Genomic DNA, 13,010 nt, shown 5'->3' on the forward strand with positions numbered 1-13,010 from the left:
GATTAGATCGGAGTTGGGATTTCCCCTGGTAGCACGCCTCTATCTATAGGATATACGTCGCCCATCTTTTCAGCCGAGTGAGATATCTTAACCCGACGTCCATAGGATTGCCTATGTCTATACTAATGTCGCGCTGTAAGACATCCAAATGGGTACGGCCTACAGCCGTCTTCAAAATACTTAAATTTAAGCAAAAAGAAAAGAAAGAAACGTTCCTCGATGGGCGCGAAACCACGTTCTTTGAAGTGGTACTCTAGTGCTCTACCCACTACACCACTCTCTATTACTTTTCAATCGTATTTGGTTCAACGGCTCTAAATTAATATAAGCAGTTAAAATTATGAAAATTTAAAGTCCTTGTCGTCCTCATCTATCCTGTGGACAGATAATTTGGACATCTCACAGACGTCATGTTACGTCTGTCTGTTAAGCGTCTGATTTCTAGTACAAATGGATGTCCGTCATCGTATGAGAAACATACATCTATAGTACATCTATACGAAGATAGCATAAGGCCATAGTAAATTGAGTATCCATGTGATATCCAATTTAGGTTATAGCTAGATAAGATTTGATTTAGACATTAAGACATCTATATGATAGACGATGGATGTGAGTGTGCTACCAGGGCCGGCTCCCTTGGCCATAAAAATCTGACTGCTTTGGCGTCTTCGGGTTGCTGCGCGATGTTGAGAAATGCTTTCTCAATGTCAGCGATCCAGGCGATCCTGTTCATTCGGAATCGCATTAAGACCAGAGGAGATCAGGATTAAGATTTGGTCCGGTCTCCAAAACGTCGTTGAGACTCGGTCCATATTTGGATTTGGCGGCGCCGTCGAAGGCTGGTCTGATTTTTGTGGTGGCTTTTTCCGTTCGGTAGACTGGATGATGAGGTAGATAAGTGTGGAAGCCATCGTAGTCGACATCATCCTCCTCTACACATTCGTTTGTCTTCAATTGTTCAATTTCTTTGGTGTAGTTGGCCAGATCACTCGGATATTTTCGCAGCTTGCTCAGCATGCCCCACAATCTTTCTGCTGCCATCTGGTGGTTGATTTCTAGTTTTCATCTGTCAGTTGTCCAAGGTATTGGCGTGCAATATTTAACATCAGCAAATCATGTGATATCTTCACAGATTGGTCGTCAATCTCCACAGCATTACAGTCGTTTAAATTCGCGAAGTTTTCTAGACGCCAAAATAACGAAATATCAAAATTTAGTTTTTCGCTTTCAAACTTTTTGTTCTCTTTTGGCGAGTTGGAGAAGCAGATTTGTTCAGAATTATCTGGTAGTGGAAGGAGACTGTGAAATCTCCGGTTTTCCTGTGTGATGTATTTACGGTAGTCGCCATAAGTAAGGTTGTCGCGACGGTCGCGACAAACGAGAATAGAGAAGAACGCTTAGAGGCGGGCATTCGGACTCGACGAGCAAAGGTCCCCCTTTCATGTCCGTTTCTCCCTTGTGTGTAATCTTCGTTGTTAAACCCCGTTATGGGATTTGAATAAAGTCGCGGTTTGACGACTGCTACACAGACACAACATGGCACAGTTGGTTTCATCTTTCACCTCTATTTAGTGCTGTGACCCACGAATTACTCTATACCAAGGTGCTCTTTATCGTCACTTGGGCTGTGGGCGCAGCCACAGGACTGGCAGCTACTCTTTGTATTGTATTCGGTATCGGACCGTAGCTGTGTTTCATATTATTTGTGTATATTTTGCTGTGCATTCATCCTGAAAATTTCAATTATTCCGGCCTTTCCGTTGATGCGTGTGTATATCCAGTGACGTCATTTGTCGTCGCTTGGCCTGTGGTTGCCGCCATATTGGATATCTTCTTTTAACTTCGCTCTCCCATAGACGTGCGTCGCAGTGCTTTGCAACATCCGTCTTACTGCACACTTGGGTGACGATCGTTTTCCCCCCAGTCGTGCTTTCGATTTTAACTCTTCACGTGTGCAACGAGGTGCGTTACTCGGATATTCTGATCCTTATTGTGCGGTGGTGTAGTACATGGACGACCCATACTCTTTCCGTCACCATCGTCACCCACGCTCTTCCAGTTCATCCCGAGTGTCCCAACCACATAGAATGGCGTCGGCAGTGGACGCGTTGGCAGCAGCTAACGCAGCAACTGCTGCTATCGCAGCAACCGACGCACGGATTGACGCCATTAAAGTCGGTAAGACGGCCATTGCTACCCAATTGGCTCAACTTTTGGCCATCGTTCAAGGTGGTGGCGCTGGTGGCGGCGGAGGTGGACATTGCATTTTTTCTAAGACACACAGTGCCATAAGAATGCATTGAAAAAAGGGGGTGTACCTAATAGCTTGGTGGTTACTGTATATAATCAATCAATACAAAATTTCTTCCTTTTGAATCCGTAACAGATGTAGTTGCTTGAGCAACTGCACCGTCCAATTGGAAAACGATGGACCGCAAGCCAAGCAATGGGGAGATGGCAAACTCCAATTTCTCTACAACTGCATCCCAGGTTAGTCTTTTATCGGGGGAAATTCATTTAAAAAGAGAAATCATTCAGAGTGCAAAGTGGTTTTTCTGTGAACTGGAAACTTAATTGTCTTATCCCTTGTTGTCTTTTGTGCATGTGTCCGTGTGTTTTCGGTGGAGATCCAGCAGCAGCAGCCCATACACACATCAGAGTAGATCACATAGTAGATATAGACCGATTGTTAATTACAACTCATCGATCACATGTCACGTTTTGAAATTTGACTCTCAAATGAGAGTCCCCCAGGCTTCCGCAAATGAATCCTTAATAATATAGACGATAACTGTAATAAATCGTTTTCACACACAGATGTGTGATTACTTTTCTCTTTTCCCCTTTGCGATGTCAAGACCCCGCAAAAGCATTCGGCAAAAAAAAGAAGAAGAGAATGTTGAGAGTGATGGACGATATCTAACTGCTGGCTTCGACACCAACAACATCCTCCTTGTTTGTTTGTTTGTTTTTTTTGTTTTTTTTTTTTTTCAGGAAGACTCCCTCGAAGACAAAAACAAAGAATCAGAAGCTGTCTCGAACAGAATCCCCTCCCTAGTAATAATAGTAGGCTACTTCTCCGGCCATAGACATATTTTTCCACTTCAACGGGCTTCAATCCTCTCACACAAAGATAAAATATACGCTTTTCTTCTTCCGCTTTATTGGCAAAATCATCTTTCTTTCTTTTTAGACACAGCATTTATTCAAAATTTAGACACAACATTCAGACACAACTTTCCGACTTGTTTGATTATACGATGTTGAAAAAATTTGATGCTTGTGAAGTGATTTGTGACCGCCGATTACTTTTCCAACTTTGGAATTGGAGGCTCTGAGTCCCCATGGACTTGCGATTCCTAGCTCGTTGACCATAATGTTGAACATTTGGTCCATTCCGACGAGAATCTCGACATCCTCGTCTCCTCCATCTCGTTCAAAGCGGTCGTCTGCCAAGTTTTCATTTTCTAGCCATAGTTTTCTCACAAATTCTGTGGTTTGGTACGGGCCAGTGCTTCCGACTTTTTCCACTTTTAAAGCTTCAATTCGTTTCGCTGGGGCCCCGTACTGTCATCTCAACCACGTTGTGAATTTCTACTGGAGGGGGGGGGGCTCTGTTTGCCGGAAGGCCCTGGTCGCGATCTGCTCTACTTGGATTATTTTCAGTTGAAGTTCTCTTGAAATCTGCCTTTTAACCTATGTTCTGTAGCTGTCATCGTCGAGGAAGAGGATTGCTCGGATCTGCTTTCCATTTGGACCTAAAATTTAAACGGTTGCTGTTTTGAGAATAATCTCACCGAATTAGCTTGCGCAGGCTGTTTTGTTAGGTATTAAAGTTGAGGATCCGAATCTGGTATCTTTCTCGGCACACAAAGCTGTGTGGTGTTTTTCTCTGCATCGTTGGCACCTGTGAAGGTTAAAACAATCAGTCGTTTCATGATGACCGAAGCAGTTGGAGCATCTCTTTTGGCTGGTTATGATTTTTTCTCCTTTAGCTCCATTGCGCAATTTTTAGCCCAATGCATCTCCTTAAAAAACACGCAGGGCAGCGCTGGTTTTCTTGGAGATGATGCTGTTGCTTCTCTCCTTCGCGGTATGCTGCCGTTTCTTCTTGTTTAACTCGGATGTTTTGATTGAGGAGTCGGCTTGCTGCTGACTCCGAGCTGAGGAGCTGTTGGTGCTGCTTTGGCCGGTTGTTGGGAATTTCGGGCCGGCTTTGGTGTTTGAGCTCTCAGACGGCTTAGTCACTCTGCAGCTTCAACTTGTTCTTCGATAAATTTAAGGACTTGGTCAATGTCTGTTACCTTGTTTGTCGCTGACTTTGTCCATTCTGCTTGAATTTTGAGGGGGATCAAGCGTAGAATTCTCCATCCAAGAAGACCCCGTGGCTGGTTCTTGCAACTCCAAGGGTCTCCAACGCGTTGATGTGTGACTGGATATAATATTAATAATATTAATAGAGGAGACCGAAACCACCTTGGACGCCCTACCAAGTGAGGCAGCGTTTAAAACACAAGTACACATTGAAAATAAAATATTTAAATTCATTTATTTTGTGTAGAATTTGATTCTGCGTCCAATAAATTATGTAAACAGGTATGTAAAAACTCTATGTAACAGTTTGTACATGTATACTACATGTATGTTTTTATGTATAGTGTATACTACGTCTACATGTATGTAAAAACATAAACTGTCAATTTTATCATAGATTTATTTTGAAAATTTAAAAATCTAAAAAAATTCTTACATTTTTTGGACCATTCCAAGCTCATTCACCTAATCGTAACCGCTTCAATCTCGAATTTTTTCAAAATTTGGTTTGTGTAAAAGAGCACCATCCAATATGGTCGCTCAAAGGTTTTTTAGATTAATTAGGACAAAAGTTATGGAATTTCGAAAAATCGGTTTTTCCAGTTTCCATTAACTTTTTAAATTTTGCTCGTTTTTCCTTTTTACAAATGAAGGCTATTCATTATAGTTTTTTTTACATATTGTTATTTTATAGAGCACTACACATAAAGCTCATAAAAATATATACACTTAAAAAGCAAGAACCACAGAATAAAAGAAATATACATAGAAATATACACTTACAAGCACCTGGGAGTTTCTCGATCGTCGAATTGAAGATGTTCGTTATTGCTTCTAAAAATGTAAAATTGGAACTGGAAAATAAATAATTGAATTATCCTTTCTGCAGATGGAAAAATTACGTGGTTGTTCCAAAATGTGTGAAGAAACTTCACTCGTCATGAAAGGGTTGCTCAAAACGGTAAGCCAACAAAAGTGATTCAAAAATTGAAATATGAATCTGAACTGTTTGCTCTGACAGGCGAGAAATGTGATGGGCGGTTGAAGCGATGCATTAACTTGATACATTGTGTTAAGTTTGATAGTGTTTTCTTAGAAACCAATACAATATAAGACTTTGCGGTACCGGAAATTGATTGACGAGCCTTGGTATTTATTTAGTAATCCTGCGCTCTAATAGCGCCCGTAGGCACGGTTTTTTTTAGTACAATTACTGTAAACCAAGGGAGCCCTTGATGGAAGAGATTAATGGCGGGGCAATATGGTTTGTAGGTTTTCGCTGATCAATATCTGTTTTCGTTGTTGGATGATATGGCAAGCCGTTCTTGCCACATTTCCTAGGTTTTAAATGGGTAATGATTGTCCTTATGCTGTTAAAGCCACCATTGTTAGATATAGGCTGATAAACAGTTAAAATTATAATCCTATGAAAACAAATATTTGAAACTGTAAAATTTAAACAAATATTAAAATTACGATATGAATTGCAAGATTTTTACTGATTCCTTCATTTTGGTTATTGCTGACACACACCTACTCATATGAGGATTGAAGAGCATTCGTACACAACTTAGGTGAATCGCAGACGACCGACGCTAGCGATGCTCCCGCTCGGCAGCAATAGATTCTCTTTTTGTTTGAATAAACAACACAAAAATTCCATCAGAAAGTTAATCGTTCCGGGTTCCAATTCAACTTCATAATCTAAAGGTGTTGTATGTTCCCAACCTGTGGTTGTACACCTTCAGTATGCAGTAAATATGATTAAATCTCGATTGCCCCTGTGGGGGAATAACACTATACTGGCAACAATTTTCACATTAATTTTTGGTCTCAATCTAACTTATTTAAGAATTTTTATTCTACTTAGCTTTTAAAAGCTAATTCGTCTAGAATTATCATTGAAATGTCGAGAAAATACGATGTGAAGAGTCTCTTTGAATTAATCTGGCAACTCTGACATGTGTGCTTACATTGTTTGTGTTAAGTGACGCGTAGAAAGGTCCGGAAGAGGGCCGCCAAAGGCGAAGGAATTAACTTTTATTCCGGCTAGTACCGGCATTCAGAGAGGTTCTCTTTCATGTCCGTGCATGTGTCATTTTTGACGTATGTAACCAGATATCATACTGGTTTTTAAGTCGCTCATTTTTCTGAATCTAGCGATGAAGTAGATTACTTTGTCCTTTCTCCTTTACGACAAAATTTTAAAACTAATAGTTCAAAATATTAAAATTGAGGCTAGGGATTAGTGGGACGAGGAAATGGTATAAAAAATAAAAATACATAAGGGTAATTTTGGCTACCGCAACAGTTGCCAATCCAAAAACACCTTCAGCCATGTACAGGCCCCATTTTGCAATTTGGTGATAAAATCATGACCTTCCGATAGCTGAGACACATGATAAATCAGGATCAATAAATTTGTATTCATTGAATCCCTAAATCTATAAATATCTCAATCTTGGTACACAGGGTGTTATATATATATTATCACTCATGCATTACTGTGTGATTGAGTATACATAAGAAATTAAATAAATCAAAAGAAATAAAATTGAATAAAATTTTACTCTTTTGTTAGCTCTTTTTTCCATCTTTTTAGCTCTTTTTGCCTTCTCCTATATTTTTTTGCCTTCTCCCATATTTTTTGCCTTCTCATATATTTTTTTTTCTTCTCTCTAGCTCTTTATTTCTTCTCCCATACTTTTTTGGCTTCTCTCTAGCTCTTTTCGCCTTTTCTTTAGCTCTTCTCCTCTTCTTTCTAACCCTTTTTGCTTTCTCCTATAATTTTTGCCTTCTTTCTAGGAATTGGGTGTCATTGTAACTTTAGTCTCGCTGTATCTGCATCTACTTTTTTGCCTTCCCCTATACCTTTTTGCCTTCTCCTATACTTTATGCCTTCTCTATAGGAAGTGGGTGTCATTGTAACTATGGTCTCGCTGTTACTACATTTATTTCCATCTACTTTTTTGCCTCCTACAAATGTTTATTTGCCATAAACTTTCTTCATTCATTCTTTATTTTGGTAAAAAACTTCAACCATCAACAGCTAGCAGCTACATCAAATATACACTCTTTTTTATCAGAAAAAAAAAACATATATTCATGTTTGAAATTATCGGTATACTTTGCTATACACTTAAAATTTGTTTAGAATGAAATCCAAAATATGTTTCAAATTAAACAAAAAATGTTTCAAAACTAAAAAAAACATTTCCATACAACAAATGCCACATTTAGTTTTCATATTTGCGTTTCTTGCCACGGATACCAATAGACTGGTACTTTGAAAGTCGTCGTCGGAACAATCACCACTAATATCCATATGTTCAGTACCGGAAAGTGAAATTGAAGACGATAAAGACGTAATAGCAGAAATTTGAGAAGGTCAAGGCAGTACGACCTAACGAAATAAAATCAATAAACATTTTGTTATAAGAAAATCACTATATTGAAAAAAAAACCTTTGCGTTTGTTACCAGACACGAGATCTTCACTAAGATTATTTCGCAAGACAAGAAATTTTACGAAGCGCTCACACTTTTCGGCCATTTCTTTAATAAACCATGAATATGGTACGGAAAAAATCCTAAAATCCATCCAATAAATTAATTTGAAACTATTGCAACAAAGTCAACGGTTAAGTACCACTGTCGACAGTTTTTTGGGAAATGCTGCATCTCAGCACATCTACAGCAAGAAAATGGTAACACTTTTCCCTTGAAAAATTGGTTTACCAATTAAATCAATTATAGCTGCACATTGTTTTGTAACATCTTCATCTATAACACAGTTCTACAGCAAAATAAAAATATTAAATATTCAACATGTAACACACCAACGCAAAGCAACAATGTGACAATTTTCGCACTTGGCTTTCCGGTTGCAAGCCTTCTTACTACAACTTTCTCCAAATTGTTGCAAAATTAAATACATCCTGCAAGACGACGTGTTCTCGCAATAGTTCATCACATCCTTTAGTCTTTCTGTTTCAGGGAAGAATCCGGCATCGTATGCGTCGCCCTCTAAACAACATAAAAGACTTTTAAACTTGCAAAACAACAAAAGAAAAATATGAAATACTACTTTCAACCATTTGGTGAATGTAGTAACTGTCCTTGTATATATAGTACAGAATGCAGTGAGAAATGTTGCCGTCTCGTCCGGCTCGACCACACTCTTGGTAATAGCCTTACATTGACTTTGGCATCGTCAAGTGTATAACAAATCGCATATCTGTTGGCAAAGGAAAACAACTATGGGGTCAAAAAGAGGAAGAAAACACAATATTCCGTAATACCTCTCTTGTCGATGCCCATGCCAAAAGATAACGTGGCACACATCACCTAAAAGTAAAACTGTATTAGTAAACCAAGAACTTGATTCGCAAAATAAAAAAAGTAAGATACCATCCCAGAGATAGACCTTCCATCCAGTTATAATACGATTTGATTTTGCGACTTCCAGTAAATGTGAATGATAAAAATCAGCCGGTATGCCAACGTCAACAAGTTGACGAGAAAGCATCTCACAGTCGTTTATGGAGAAATAATAAATAATTGTGCATCGGTTGGCAAAGTCGCTTTTCAAATTTTTAGTTATATCTTCGATCGCCTGCGGATGATGAAATATCAAATTCCGACGCTTACACGAAGAAATTATTCTTTTGCATATACATATCAAAAATATTAAAAGTGAGAAAATGGACGAAATTGCCGAAATAAAAAATCCCACAAGACTAAAGAACTAGAAGAAAAAATGGCTTCAAAGAAAGCAACTTTAAAAGGTTTCCAGTGGGGAAGAAATATGCCAAAAGAGAAACGCACATTACAGCAGAAACAATATAAAATAAAATTACATTTACGAAGTAATTTCAAGATAATAAATTGAAGAACACTGTCGTGAACGAGAAATTGAAATTAAAAATTCATGACCCTTCAAAATATGCGCTGCTATGAAAGCATGGTTGGACAGATACTGTGGACAAACAGCCGCCATATGAGCAATAAACTTGGTAAATTTGCTGCACAAAATGACAATAAGACAACAATCGTAATGCCGAGGAACATTAAAAGACGGGAAAATCTTACTCGCAAGGATTACGTAGGTTAAGCAAACTTTTGATTTCGACTCTAGATTGAGGTGTCGCCGTGGCAGTTAAAGCAACTGTGCTCACTGTTGGAAATGACGATTTCAAAAGGCCCAACTTGAGGTAATCGGAACTATTTGAAATAGAAAAAAATGAACTTGTACACATTCCAAAACGAAACAAATGTCATACCGAAATTCCTGTCCCCATTGAGGAACACAGTGAGCTTCGTCAATCACAAAACGTGCCAGCTACTTCCTCTTGAACAACGACACCAGCATAGACTTTAACCTATTGCTTTGAGTATCCTTAAGGGCAATTACATTCCGTACTGGGGTGAGATACACCAGCTTTCTGTCTAAAAAGAACTTGTCGTCATTTTACTGCAAACATCAAAACATACATTAGTACGAAACAAAACTACCTGGTTTGTTTTTTCCAAGATTCAGAAATATTGCGTTGGTTTCTTCCACCGTGCGATTTAGGTGTTCCACAGCTATCTAATGAAAAAATAACCATGTAGCATAACAAATTATGTAAAAATAAATTTCATATAAACAGAATCCCGAGTTTCTTCAAATGAAACACTTGATCAACTATCAACGAAACCAACGGACAAACAACCACCGTGGCAACAGAGTCAATAATTTCCGGTAGTTGAAAACACAAAGATTTTCCTTCACCAGTTGGCATAACAACAAGACAATTCTTTTTCGCAAGCAAAGCATCTACGACCAAATGCTGTTTTTCCCTTAATTTAAAAATTCCAACCCTTTTTAGATGAATCATTAGGTCAATGGTTGGTGCGGGATCACTGTTACTAAACGTCACATCAAAGCAGTCGTGTCACTTTCACCAAAAATGGTCAAATCACCAAGTTCCGAGAAAAAAGTATTAAAAGACAATCAACTCGTTGGGCAACGTCACACGAATATCGTTTTTTTACAACGATTCACATGTGATTGGAGACAACATCTCGACAAGCATTACGATTTTTGAATCTAGACAATTTTCATTAACCAACTAGAATAAAAAACATTAAACAATGTCGTAGAGTGTGTAGCAATGGTAACTTAACTCGGGACTTTCTTTCACCTGACCAAGCCATTCGTAAGTGGCTACTATTTCTTCCAACATGGTATTCAACGTTTCGTTCTATAATTGATAGAGTAAAATTAAAATAATCCAACAAAACAATAGATGAAAACATTTGCGTAGATCAAACTGTGTGGAGACACTCCCGAAATGCTATTCAAGGAATTTTTATCTGCAAAATTTGTTGGAGAGCAGTCTTCCAATTTGGCTACATTATTTGTAGATTTAGAAATACGATAGAATTGTTTGAAATCGATTATGTTGAAATGCAACACAAGCATTTAATTTAACTCATGCTGCCCCATATATTTTTCCATTCTATCCCTTGCTGATAGTAATAGTTCATCACATTGTGCCATGGTACATGTTCCCCCTTTACGTGTTTATAATGGAAAGCCAATTTTTTTGCTATTAAATGTGATTTAGTTGTTCATGCTACGTTTGAAATAAATAATACTTGAATAAAAGATACAGTTGTGCATGACACACCATATGCTCTCGGTGAATTTTGGGCAGATACAGTTGATCCGACAGTTTGTCCATTCGGTGGCTACATGGATTACGTAATTAGGGAGACCGGACCCAAGAACTAGTCTAATTTTTTTTCAAATATAAATTTCAAATGACAACTAAAGGAAAATAACACACGCTACAGAATCACACTCAAACTCTGATTTTGAAATAAAATAAGAATATTTTTTTTCTCAATGTTGAAAGATGCCTACTTTCCCACATGGGTCCTGTCTCCCCTATGCAAAGGAAAGAGAAAGGCCGGGCTGGGTAACTGGTGCAGGGCAATATATACAGGAACCTCTATTTAGTAAAACCGAAACATATACAATGCTGCTATAAATATTGTATATGGTGCTAAAGATATACAAGCATGAATATTGACTACAGTATCGGGCAGCGATGATTAATTGTGTATTTGATCTGTGAATTGTGTAGAAAATACATATTGAGTTGGAAAACCAAAAGATAGACATTCACTCACATGACCTACCGGGTCATACAGTTGAATAATTTTCTCCGAATAGGTCACACAATTCACATGATGGTTTGACATGCAAATGCACTGTATCAAATGGTTAAGTAGCTAGTTAACTTTAAATTAGCCAAGAGTAAATACTCCAATTGTTATTGATGAAAAACATACACTTTTTAAATTACGATGTAAATTTAGTGAAATAAATAATTGTTTTGTTAAACCTGCAAGATCATTTTCGAATATTTTTAGCCATAACAAAGGATGAAATTTCTTTTTACATTCAAATAATTCGTCACTAGTTTTAAAAGTGTACAAACAACATCTATTTATAATTGCTGATGGTTCCTGCATACCGAATGATATCAGTGCTTTATTCGAAAAAAAACCACATGGTAAAGCTACTCTTCTCTGATTCTTAACATTAATTGCTACATCCTGTCCCTCGATAATATTTTTTTACAATTCTATTCTTAGCTTCCCTATATTTTGTTTATTAATAAGAATTACTCTTTTACCAGGGGCATAATTGAATTGAAATGAAGTTTTTTCCATAAAATTGCAATAGAATCGAGGTAATTCTACAATGCTATTGGCAGCAATTGGGGGCCCATAAAACCATCATACTTGATACCTAACGTCATCATACTTGCAGTGTTCCTTATTATTATTAAACAACGTTTCCTAATTTGATAATATAAAATTTTCACTAACTAAACCAATAGCTTCTTCAAACTACTCTTTTGAACTTCTTTGAATATAATGACGCTTCAAATTCTTGTCGAAGCTCCGGTTACAAGCTGTAATCCACTGCCTGTGGAAATTTTTGCCAAACCACAGGCTGAGCGATCCTGCAACGTACTGTTCATTCAGTAGAAGTTCCACATGTGACTGAATTTATCGCATCACTAGATTCCAGCGTCAGCGGCATTAGAAGGTCTAGGAGAAAATGGCCTTTTTTCAGTACTCTCACATTTACTGTTATCGGGTTCGAGTCTTGGCAATAGGACCACGTTAAACGACGAGCCGAACAAGAGCCAATGAACCAAGACTGACCAAGGGAACAGTTAGAGTTTTCTGTATAAAAACTGGGAAAAAAACCCATTCCGTCTAAATAAATTACGGAGTGTTGACTCGATTTCTTGTGGCATTTATGATGGATGGCAGGTTTACGATTTGGTCGATCAACTATTTGTTGACACCATAATTATAATGAATGAATGAATGAATTGCCAAATTTTAGTGGATAATAAAGGATTTGTTATTTTAAGGAGACCTTTTTGTCGTTTGTTGTTACGTTTGCATTTTTCAAGAAAACAAAAGCCCTAGCCTCCGTAAAATGACGACAATCGTCCTTCTGCCGACTTCTGTTCCTAACTTGTAACTTCTGTAGTCAAGAAAGGCCTTCTTTTTAAATTTCAACTTTTTTATCGATGCGAAATCAACAAAATTTTTTAAATTTAAATTTAACTTTGTGGAATACGATAAAAAACATATTGCCTGGAATAGGATGAAAAAGTCCAA

At 37.7% G+C, this 13,010-nt stretch overlaps 1 long non-coding RNA gene and 1 pseudogene across 1 annotated transcript; one reads left to right on the plus strand and one right to left on the minus strand.

The window, feature by feature from the left end:
- Positions 1-5,100: 5,100 nt before the first annotated feature.
- Positions 5,101-5,451, plus strand: LOC124338577. Its single transcript, XR_006917884.1, has 3 exons — positions 5,101-5,137; positions 5,207-5,278; positions 5,339-5,451. It is a non-coding gene; the product is annotated as an uncharacterized LOC124338577 (long non-coding RNA).
- Positions 5,452-7,461: 2,010 nt separating this feature from the next.
- On the minus strand, positions 7,462-10,381 carry LOC124337655 (annotated as a pseudogene).
- Between the last annotated feature and the right edge of the window lie 2,629 nt (positions 10,382-13,010).

Source organism: Daphnia pulicaria, chromosome 4 (genome assembly GCF_021234035.1).
Source record: "Daphnia pulicaria isolate SC F1-1A chromosome 4, SC_F0-13Bv2, whole genome shotgun sequence".
In the NCBI taxonomy this organism is placed as follows: domain Eukaryota; kingdom Metazoa; phylum Arthropoda; class Branchiopoda; order Diplostraca; family Daphniidae; genus Daphnia; species Daphnia pulicaria.